The following is a 10,784-nucleotide window of genomic DNA, read 5'->3' as shown; positions in this document are numbered from 1 at the left end:
GGGACAGTTGGAAATAAAGAGCCATCTGACAGCTCTGTGCAGAAATGCACCCTGGGAAAAGGAAAGAGGAAAGCAAGAGAGCAGCCCATTTGACAGCCAGTGTACTGCCTGGTGTGTATGTGTGTCTTAGTGTTCAGGTGTGTGCAGCAAGTGTAGTTTTCTGTATGTATGCTCGGTATGACACAGGAGCAGCAGTCCCTTTGGGTGTGTATGCAAACGTGTGCGCAGATATGACTGGGTTTGTGTGACTGTAAAGTCAAGTGTGTGTGTGTGTGTGTGGTCCTGTAGTAATTAGGTAACAGTCTGGCCCTCAGCAATCTATTTCCTGTCAGTGAGGACAAAGAGAGACCTGCTGATGAACCATCTGCTGTCCAGGTGCGTTACTCTCTGTCTCTCTTTCATTCCTGTTAGCACTGTCTTTTTAAGGACATCTGTCTGTCCCACTCACTCCTAACCCCGGGAAGCTGCTTGACCCCCGGCGCCAGCTTGTTCCCAGCTCCTTTGTAAAATCGATCTCATCAGCAGGAATGATAAAGTGTTGTTGTGTAGCCATCCATTCTGTTCTGGACTGCACCGCTCGGCTTTGTACTGTGCTTCATCTATAGAGAATAAGAATAATGTGCTAGCTCAAAGGCTAATTTGCTAATGGAGGAGGTAGATGTGGAGCCAATCTGTTTCTATTGATATGGTCTAGTTTTAAGTTACGTCAAATTTATAATGCTGTATAAATGAAACCTGTTCATCTGTTGCAGTTTTACCCCTTACTTTTCTACCTTTTTTTACCTCTATAGTGTGCTGAGAGGCTGTACATTCTATTCTATTCTATACATCTGTGCTCATGCTGCTTTTAAGAAAAAACATCTTATTATATATCATTAACCTATAGATTTAAAGTGCATAATAAAAATTTAAGAAATGGTTTTTGCCTCCTTTATACACCTGCTGAATGCTTCCTTCAGCCATACTGCCTTCACATAATGCAGCTGCTTTGTTGAGATCTCTCTACCTCAGTTTAAGTGATCTCCTCTGTCTAACTTTATCTGCACAAGGATTATCTCACATGGAAAAATACTCACAAACAAAATATAAACTGCACTCCAGTCAAACGTCTTTCATTGTAAATGAGAGAGAGTCTGACAAAGAGGGCTATAAAAAGAACTTCTTCACATTATATAGGGTTCCTATAAGCGTGGAGCTTAGAGCCTTTCTGCCTCTCTGTTTGAATATTGCTCTAACTTGACACACAGAGATTGAGAGAGAGAGAGAGAGAGAGAGTCCCTTAAGAGATTGGCCGGTCAATCCTTTTGACAAGATGACTCATTGAACTTTGTGTACTGCCTTCTGCATATGATAATTAGCTGTAGCGGGGATGTGGAAACGTTGACGTGTACATTATGACAGGCCTGGCTCTGACTTTAGTTACGCTGCGATCACACTGACACGTATGACATCGATGTCTTTTTATCAGCAGTAATACGAGCTGCCAAGAGGAGGTGAAGGTTGAAGCAGCGGTCGCTCAGTCGCTTTCATTCATATGTGTGCTGTCAAACAAGAAACCTAGTGGATATTCTGGCCTAGGTGTTACAGTAAAGGATGTGTGTCTGCAACAAAAGCCTGTTATCAGTACAATAATTATGGCTTGTAGGACCATTTAGATGCTACCATTAGGCCAGAAGGTGTGCCGTCATTCTGCTAAATGATATGGAGAAACACATGAGAGGGGAGAAAACATCTGCTGGGACTCGACACCCAGAAAAAGGAAAAGGTTACCATAATTTTGTGTTAAAAGACAGGTAAGAAGGTGGATAGATGGCAGCATTATAGCAAAGATCAAACAGATTTGCACAGGTACATACAGCTATGTTTTGGCTTATTAATGTGATTTTTACTGGCTATTTCATGTCGATCTTAATTTCTCTTTTTCAGTCATATATTTCTGTTTCCTCTTTTCACTCTCAGTATCAGTAGAAGCCTCGTCTGTAGTGCTTGATCTTTTCATAAAACATGTTCTAATATGCGTTTTCCTTCTGCTTAACTCTTCTTTTTGATATATCTCTTTTACTTGTAAAACCTGAATCGTCTTTAAAATCTCTTTTTGGCTGTAATATTCACATTTTTCTTGGAGAGTTTTTAATCTGCAATGTGGGATAAAGGATCAAAGTCAAAATTGGGGCAAAAATAAGCTTTAAAAAAAAATACACAATAAACAGCGTAAAAGACGACAGAGTGAGTCCCAGCGTCCCTGTCAGTGGTATCCCTCCAGGCTGTACATCGCTTCCTCTTTGCAGATTAGAGCCTGACTCCTCCTGGTCTGGGGCGTTAGAAGGGAATGGTTCATTTTCAGAGACGCTGATTTCTGCCGCCCTGGGCCATGAGAATAACATATGCAATTTCTGGAAAGCTCAGTGCTGTTTTCAGTATGAAAATTGATTGCGCTGTGTGGTGAATGCTTCAGCAGGCTTGTCAGACATTCCAAAGAAGAACACTAAAAGGATCATATGACTTATGATGATCAGCACAGAAGAACAGTTGTTGTTATTGCCAAATATATATGACACTTCCAAGATTTTGAAAATAATTTAATCATGTTTAGTTGAAACATATACGTTTCCAGATAAACAGAATGAACCCTGAGCACACCTGAACCATATCAATATTTTTTATATCTGTAAAATAAAAATGGATGTATGCACTACATACACAGTTTGTTTCCCAGACACTTGGCAGGTTGGTCATAGGGCTGGGCGGTATACCGGTTTGTACTGAAAACCGGTGTTTTTTTGTGTTATATTATTAATTTTTCATATTCCGGCAACACCGGTTTAAATGGCCTAAAATGTCTGAAAACTCAGTGCAGTGGTAAATTGTTTCACGGGGGATGTTTTTCATTGCTGCACCGCTGCTCACGCATGGAAGTGTGAAAAGACAGGTCCAAACGGATTTTGTTCTTATTTCTGCCACCTCAGGAACACGAACAGATTTCACGTCACTCCGCCTCCTTCATCTAGTCTGCGGTCACTCGAAGCCACGAGTGAAGCTGAGTATAACTTTACACCCCCCCCCCCACACACACACACACTTCATTGGCAATTATTTTTAAAACTATAAAAATGATCGTTCATTAATCGTAATTGAGGAAAAAGCGATCACGATGCTAATAACCCACAGCCCTACTGTATTACATGTAATACTAATGTGGATTTTTTTTGTAGTAATTCTCATGACTGTGGAATAGGGTAACCACTCTACTGCAGTAATTCTTCTCACAATCAATGCAGTTAACACGTCATGCATGAGGAGAGAAAATACCGTCAAATACCGGAAACTGTTATAAAATATAAAAATACCGTGATATAGAATTTTGGTCACACCACCCAGACCTAGTTGGTCATACCAAGCATCTGTGGATTTAGGTTGTCTCACTGTCTTCTGTCTCTCTCTCCCTCTCTCTCTCTGTGTAATCCTAGACTGGCTCCAACATTGTTGGGATCAGGTCTCTGTGGTGGTCTTTCCATCTGTTGCTCCTTGTTCTTCATATAGCTGCAGACGCTGTGTTTGCAGCCGCTGTCTATAATAAATCCCAGAGACAAAGTTTTACTCTGAGACCCAATACGAGGTGGACACATTTTCTATTTTTAAAGGTGCATTCACTGTCTTTCAGTTTTTTTCCTGGTTTTATAGCCTGATTTAGTGGACAAAGGAGTGTTTGTGTCGACTGTTGACCGATGTTAGACATCATGTATGCTGCCACCTGGATAAGCTGTAAATCTGATCACTCTGACTTTGCTTTGCTGCTACCTTGAGTAAAGTGGGTTACACCTGCATACACATCTGGGTACCGCTGCTAAAAATATCAATCCGTTGGTGAAAAACTAGGTTTTTCTTTTAGCTTTGCTACCCATGTGTGATATCGTTTTTGTGTATTTTTCACAAATAGATGTTCTAATTATTGTCATGATCACAAAAAATGTTGGGGAGTTGACAGTAGGGGTGACTGAAGGATGATGATAACAATGTTGATAATGTTGTATTAATGAAGCAGAGCACTGACAACAAAAACGACAGGAGAAAAATAATGGTGGTGATTACAATGATGCCCCCAAAGGCTGAAGCAGCAGTGCCAGATGGCTTTAAACACACAGATAGCTTTTGTTGTGCAGCTCCGCTCTGCTGAGCAGGATTCAGGAAGGTAGAGAGGGATTGGCAGGGGAACGGGAGGAGAAGCAGGTTTCGCTTTGTTTTACGTTAAATTCCCTGGACTGTTTCCTCTCTGCCAACAGCACTGGCAGCCGGAGTAATTAGTGTAAACTCACATGGCGTGAATGGGTGTGTCTGTTGTGGTGTGTATTTGTATTTCTGTATTTGTGTGCAGTTAAAAGATTTATCTTGCACTCAAAGTTCATTTGAAGGCAAAAAAAAAGGAAACATTTACAACCGAAACAGTGGGTTTGATTCCGTCTGGCAGCAACACTGACTCACAGAGAGAGAGGAGATATTTTCACAGTTTCTAAATTTGCATTTGAACGTGCACATTTCGTTTTATCTCTGAAGTCAAATTGACAAAACCAACCTCACCTCAACTTTTCCTCATGACTTCATGCAACGTTTTAATCTGATCCGCAGTCATAACCACAGGATGCTAATGTAGCTCTCAGCGTAAGTTCAGTCATGAAGACTCTATTCCACATCATCCACCTCTTATCTCTATCCCCTTCCCTCTTCACCATCCTAGCACTCTCCTTCACTGCACTGCACTCTGTCTAGTGACCTCCCACATAGTCAGGTGTTTAATAGATGGCACCTCCCTCACCAATCAGCTGTCGATCTGTCCCTCTCCTGCCCAATCATAACGTAGCAAGAGATTTAAAAGTCTCTGTCTCTTCTCCAGCTGTCTCCCGATCGAATCCGGCAACCCTCCTTCACCCCAAGCACCTCCTGATCCATGCAGTTCAAGGTCTCCCCTCTCCTGCTCTCCTGCTTCTACACCACCACCAGGTCTAGACCCCGGGAGGTCTTCGGATCAGCGGCCTCTCCGCTCGAGCTTTCCCCCCTTTCGGACGTGGTTCTCACGACGGGGTCTAGGACGCCAATGCACATTCACAATTATTGTATTAATAAATTCTTTCTCATTCAGTTTGCTGAGTCTCTCATGATTGAAATGTCTTTTTGATGAATACTGTATAAGCCACTCAAGCTTTTAATTTCAAGTAGCAACATTAGAGGTTTGGTTTGAATTGTATGCAACTTTATTTTGACTCTTAGGTGCACAGTTAGCAGATAAAAAACACTGTCAAAGTCTTTTGGTCAGTTGTTGTTACTGACCATGATGTGAGGAAAATCTTTTCAAGCTGGAATTGCTGAAATTTGGAGCATAGTGAAAGTCACCCATGAGATCAAAGTTTCAGTCCTTGAAAATGGAACGTGTATATTTCTCTCTTGGCTGCATCTCTGCATGTTAGTGGGGGTGGGGACTCAACGAAAAGGACGACCGTGAGCATTCTTCCCCGTTTTCCATGCATAACCTTATCCAGTTGTTTTATTTATGGTAGATTAAACACAGGGTGAAAACAAAACAGCTTGCAGTGTCAGGGGAACTCGAACCTCGGACTCCTGAGTGAAAGCCATGCAACATGTACCCTGAGTCTACCTGCTTACAAAACTATAATAAAACTATACGTCTCATTAACCTAAACATAACACGTCATTATGTTCTGTTAGCATAAACGTAACCATGTGTCGTGTTTGGGGGATGCATTGTTGGCCATGTGACATTTTTTTTTTCATGAGGACGTGTTGTGTCAACTGTAGCTGCAATATCCGGCTTCCATCCATGATCCACAGCTCCATTTAGGAATATTTTTCAGACTCTTGTCAAAATGAGTTCCCTGGTCACATTTCTGGCAACCTTAAAGATCAGGTTTATGTGCAGGTTTGAGTCCATGGATCAGAATACTTCTGAGGACCTTAGAGATGAGGGATAATGAGAACAGGGTTCATGCAGATGGTAATGTGTAATTCAAGAGGTTCAGGAAAAAAATCTAATCTTGTGTTATTCACAAAAAGATTTGGCACAAATACATTTGAATTATTCATCAGGTAGTGCTCTTATTGGTGAACCTGAGGCCACACCTCCACCCAACCGGTGCAGGCTGTCACGAATAATGCAAATTTTATGTAAATAGATTTAAAAACATGCCTCCTGGAGGAGAAGATGGGTTTAAAGGAAAAAAACAACTTTTAGTGAATGATATGTCACCAATATACCCCTTACTTTAGTTTATTTACTTAATTTTATTTTAGTTTTTATCTTATTGCATGTTAATTATTATATGTTCTTTGTATGCACCAATCACTAAGGCAAATTCCTAGTAATGTGAACCCCCTTCACTTACATGGCAATAAACATGATTCTGATTCTGATTCTGATATGTCGATGTAAATATTGCGTCACTTCATGCACATGAGACAGAAATAGGTAGACCAAATTTGGGATTCGTCACGTCTGTGAGACGTTTAGGTGTCGACCTTGAAAGACAAGGCAGGAAACAGCTGTGATGTGTGAACGTTGTTTCAACTTACTTTGCCGCTATATATAGACAGGATTCCAAAGTTAGTCCAGTCCATCCTAACAACATTGACTTTACATCAAATGTTTGGTGGTGAGTGGAGAGCCAAGGGACCCAGAGGAAGAGGGAATAAGGAAGAAGTAGGCACACAAAAGAAAGGCAGAGAGAGAGCGCTTTTACAGAAGTCATCTTTTATTGCCACGTAAGAAAGTCGTATATAGAACAATGGTGTTATACTGTCAAATGGCAAATCAACAACAAAAGAAGAACAAAAATAGCCCAATCATCCCTGCCCAAAATAAAGAGAAACAGACAGTCATATAGCAACAATATGGTAATATATTTCTCGGACAAAACGTCTGCTATATTTCTTTTTTTTTCGTTTGTTAACAATATTTGAATAGTACCAAAATACAGCTTTCTCATAACTTAATTTCACAAATTATAAAGTCAGTAAACAGTAAGAGGACAATGGGGCATCACGGTGCATATTATAAGCTACTGTGCAAACAATAGTGGGAGATGGGTTCTACCATAGAAAATATGCTTTACTAGTCACGCATAAATGCAGTGTTGGGGCCATATGTATCCATATACACATATGCATAAATACCACAAACTGGTCTGGACATCAAAAATATAAAATCGGATCTCATATAAGTTTGTATGTAATGCATGATTAACACCAAAATGAGTTAATCAATGAGTTATTCTATAAAAGGTTATGCTTGCTAATGGATAGCAGTTATATCGCATATAGCTTATTGATTCTTCAATGGAAAATCCCTTGGCTCTGGATACCATAGCAGAGGTCAATAACCAGAGTATACCTTGCACATCCACTGTGATGTAAGTCCTTCTGTTGATTCTAATTTATTTAATATGGGCTCATAATAAAAAATCTACATATAAAATACACCATAGGAGCAACAGACGTAGAGCGTTACTGGGCGAGAAAATAAAAACCACTGCATCTCCGCTGTCTCTGTGTGCATAAGTAAGTAGACAGCTCCGGATCGGTGAAAACACTGCGCGTAAAGATTGATACAAAGTTGTAAACATGATGAGAAACCCTTCAATAATACAGTGATTTGTTGGCTGCAATGTTTACAACGCTATCAAGTCCAGCAAACGGTAAACAATAGAAAACAGTGAAGGGAAACCTGCAAAGAAAGAAGCTTGTGTTTGAGCCCTTGAGTGTCATTCTGATGAGCTGTACATATTCTGCAGCCACCCTGTCACTGCACCGTCTATGTCTTCAGTGTATTATCTGAATTTATTAAAGGACTTTTTGTTATTCTCCACCAAGAAATGAATATTTACAAGAACTTTCCTGATTCGGACGGACAAGAACAATCCATGCTTCACATCTTCAGCTTAATACAGAGTGCAAAATAAAAAATGTTTAACCCAACAGTTGCTGACAGAGTGTTCCAGTGTGTGTTAAAAGTAGCCAGTCTGCTTAAACGATTGATAGCCTGCAACATGAAGTCACTGGACAGGGAAATGTGTGTGTGTGTGTGTGTGTGTGTGTGTGAGCCAACAGCTGATTCACAGCTCTCTAAGTGCTGTGCAACATTTTTCAATATCAGTAATTCAAATCAACTGTTGACTTTCTCCTCGGATTTTGTGTGCCACCGTGCACCTTGAAGTCCTTGTTGAAGCCCCCGAGCCTCCTCCTCATATTTCTCTAGGTTTAGTGATTAAAGATCACAGTGAGGCCTCATAAAGGCTGCTCTGTTGAAGAAGAGAGTGGTGCAACTTCTTGCCTCTAACCCTAACCCGTCTTGTGTGGGCTCACAGGAGAACAATGGTGGTGGTGGTAGGTGGGAGGGTCTCTTAGGTTTTCCCCACTTTTTGTGTCTCTTGTTTAGTCATTAAATGTCAAAATGTGCCGCTCTTGCTGTTTGTTTATCTTTGTGCCCTTATTAGTTTGACACGAGAGGTGCAGCCAGCTCACCAGCTCCATGAATTTATTTTAAAAGGACTGATCATTGCTGGCTGCTGTTGACTGTGGGTGGATCAATAAATTAGTATAATGTAGCGACGATGCCACTCTACAGTACATGACGGCGGTGTCTGCTTGGCAGTGAGAGGTGTTCTGCTGGCTGATGCAGGGTTACAAATATTTAGCCTCTGCCAACCTTCCAGTGTAAATTCAGTCTAAAAAAGACATTATAATATGACTTGCTAACTTCTGGTCATGAGGCTAAAGCAGTTTTGACACTAGTGTTAACGCCACATAACTTAAGACTGCATCCTGGACTGGCTGATTACCGATTTCCTGCCTCTGTTCCTGATCAATGCACCAACCTCTCGCTCTGATTACTATAATTAGGTCAATCGAACCTTCACTCTTCATCGGACTTTCATTCAGCTATGAAAGGAGCAAAACTAGTAAAGGACAACCTTTGAGCTGTGGCAGGCAGTGTGCCTGTAGGTGCAATCAGGACTAAGAAAATTCGTGCTGAGCAGTCATTGCTAAATGTTGACGTTATTTGGTAAGGTCATGGATGGTGGTTTTTTTGGTGCTGAGACTCTAAAACTGTGGGTAATCATGGGTATATTTTCAGCTCCGGCTCTGATTTGCAGCGATAAAAAAAAAAAATCCTGGTGGACGCAATTTTCTGTTTCCTCTGTGCAGACATCATTCAGTCAGCACCGAGATAAAAAAAAAGTCTGATTTATGTGCTGCTTTTGTTCAGAAACTCTACCTTTCTGGTGATTTTGTGATGTCAGGTGAAGCACACAAGCCTTCTTAGTGAGTTTATCAACCCTGAAGATGCCGGTTTGGGTTGTTGTTTGACCATAAATTGATTGACCTTTACTTTTTCACACTGCAAGCTCCTTTTATTTGTTGTATTAGCCAGAACTGACACTAATTTCAAACACTTTTTTAAAGAGTGTCACAGATTATCATTCACTGCTCCAGAGTTCCTACTGTCTGTGTAACTCGACTGTGAACTACCTGTGTCCTTTTGCCACTGTTGTCCCCCCCACGCACACACACTTTTTTTTTGTTTTACTCGTCTGATGAAAAATGTCAGACATGACTGCCTTCTGAACCCACTCATCTGTGGTCCCGACCCTATCAGCCGTGCTTTCGATCAGGTTTATTTTGGCTGTTACGGTGAGTGATGAGGCCTTTTTTTGTGTGTTTACCAGCTGTATTCCACTGCTCTGCCTGCTTACCAATTGTTCCGGTGGCTGCTTCTGCAGGGTTAGATGGGCTTTAGGGAAGAGGCGGTGGGAGGGTGGCAGGTAGGGTTCATAATTCCACATTTCTGCCTTGCTGGATTAAGTCAATTGGGTCTGATAATACACATCCAGCAAACACTGACCTGCTTCTCAACACTGTCACAAACAAAAGCACCATCTGTCAGGACAAAGAGGAAGTAAATACAAGGAGGAGGCCGCAGAGGATTCTCATTGGGTGCAAGCCCCATGTATATATATGATTGACTTTGTTTGGTTTGTTTGACCTCTTCAGAGATCATAAGCTGGATTCACACACGGAGACACACAAATGTGTAAAAGCACTCGGTGATTAAGAGGACATGCACGCTTTTGGCTCACAGAATCAATCACTTATTATGTTTTTTCTGCTAGCACAATGCACACAAGGGAAACCGATCACGTCTTTGGAGGTGGGGGTGAATCGTTATTACTCACTGTCTCGTCATGACGGCACTCCACTATCACAGAAAAGATTCATCACAGCTCCTGCTTTTTGTTTCACTCAGAGATTTCTGCTCTGAAGGTCTTTCATTCAGACGTGAAGGGAGCGGAGGGTGAAAAGAAGTGTTGAAGAAGGAAAGGTGAAAAGAAATATAGATCAAGAGAGAAAGGCTATGTACTGTATATTTATATATTTATATAAAAAGCATAATGTCAGGTATCGCTACAAAGGGCCAAGGTCTGGAGTTTCACAGTCTTTCATGTACAACAGGCGCACTAACAGTACTGACTCTTTGTCTCTCGGCTGTGATGATACCTGCCGCTCGGCACTGTGGGAGCACGAGAAAAGTCCACCCTGTTATATATTCTGTGCGAGTGTGTGTGTGTGTATAGATGACACATTTTAATGCTCTGACGGCTTTTTAAATCCTGTTCCATGCCTTCAATCTGGTCTTAAGTTTCCAGTCACATGACCCCCACCCCCCTTCAACAAGGCAGCAGGGGGTCCCACCGAATGAGGCAAAGATATCCCACTTATAG

Source organism: Parambassis ranga, chromosome 6 (assembly GCF_900634625.1).
Source record: "Parambassis ranga chromosome 6, fParRan2.1, whole genome shotgun sequence".
Lineage (NCBI taxonomy): Eukaryota > Metazoa > Chordata > Actinopteri > Ambassidae > Parambassis > Parambassis ranga.
This window is presented reverse-complemented; position numbering follows the sequence as displayed.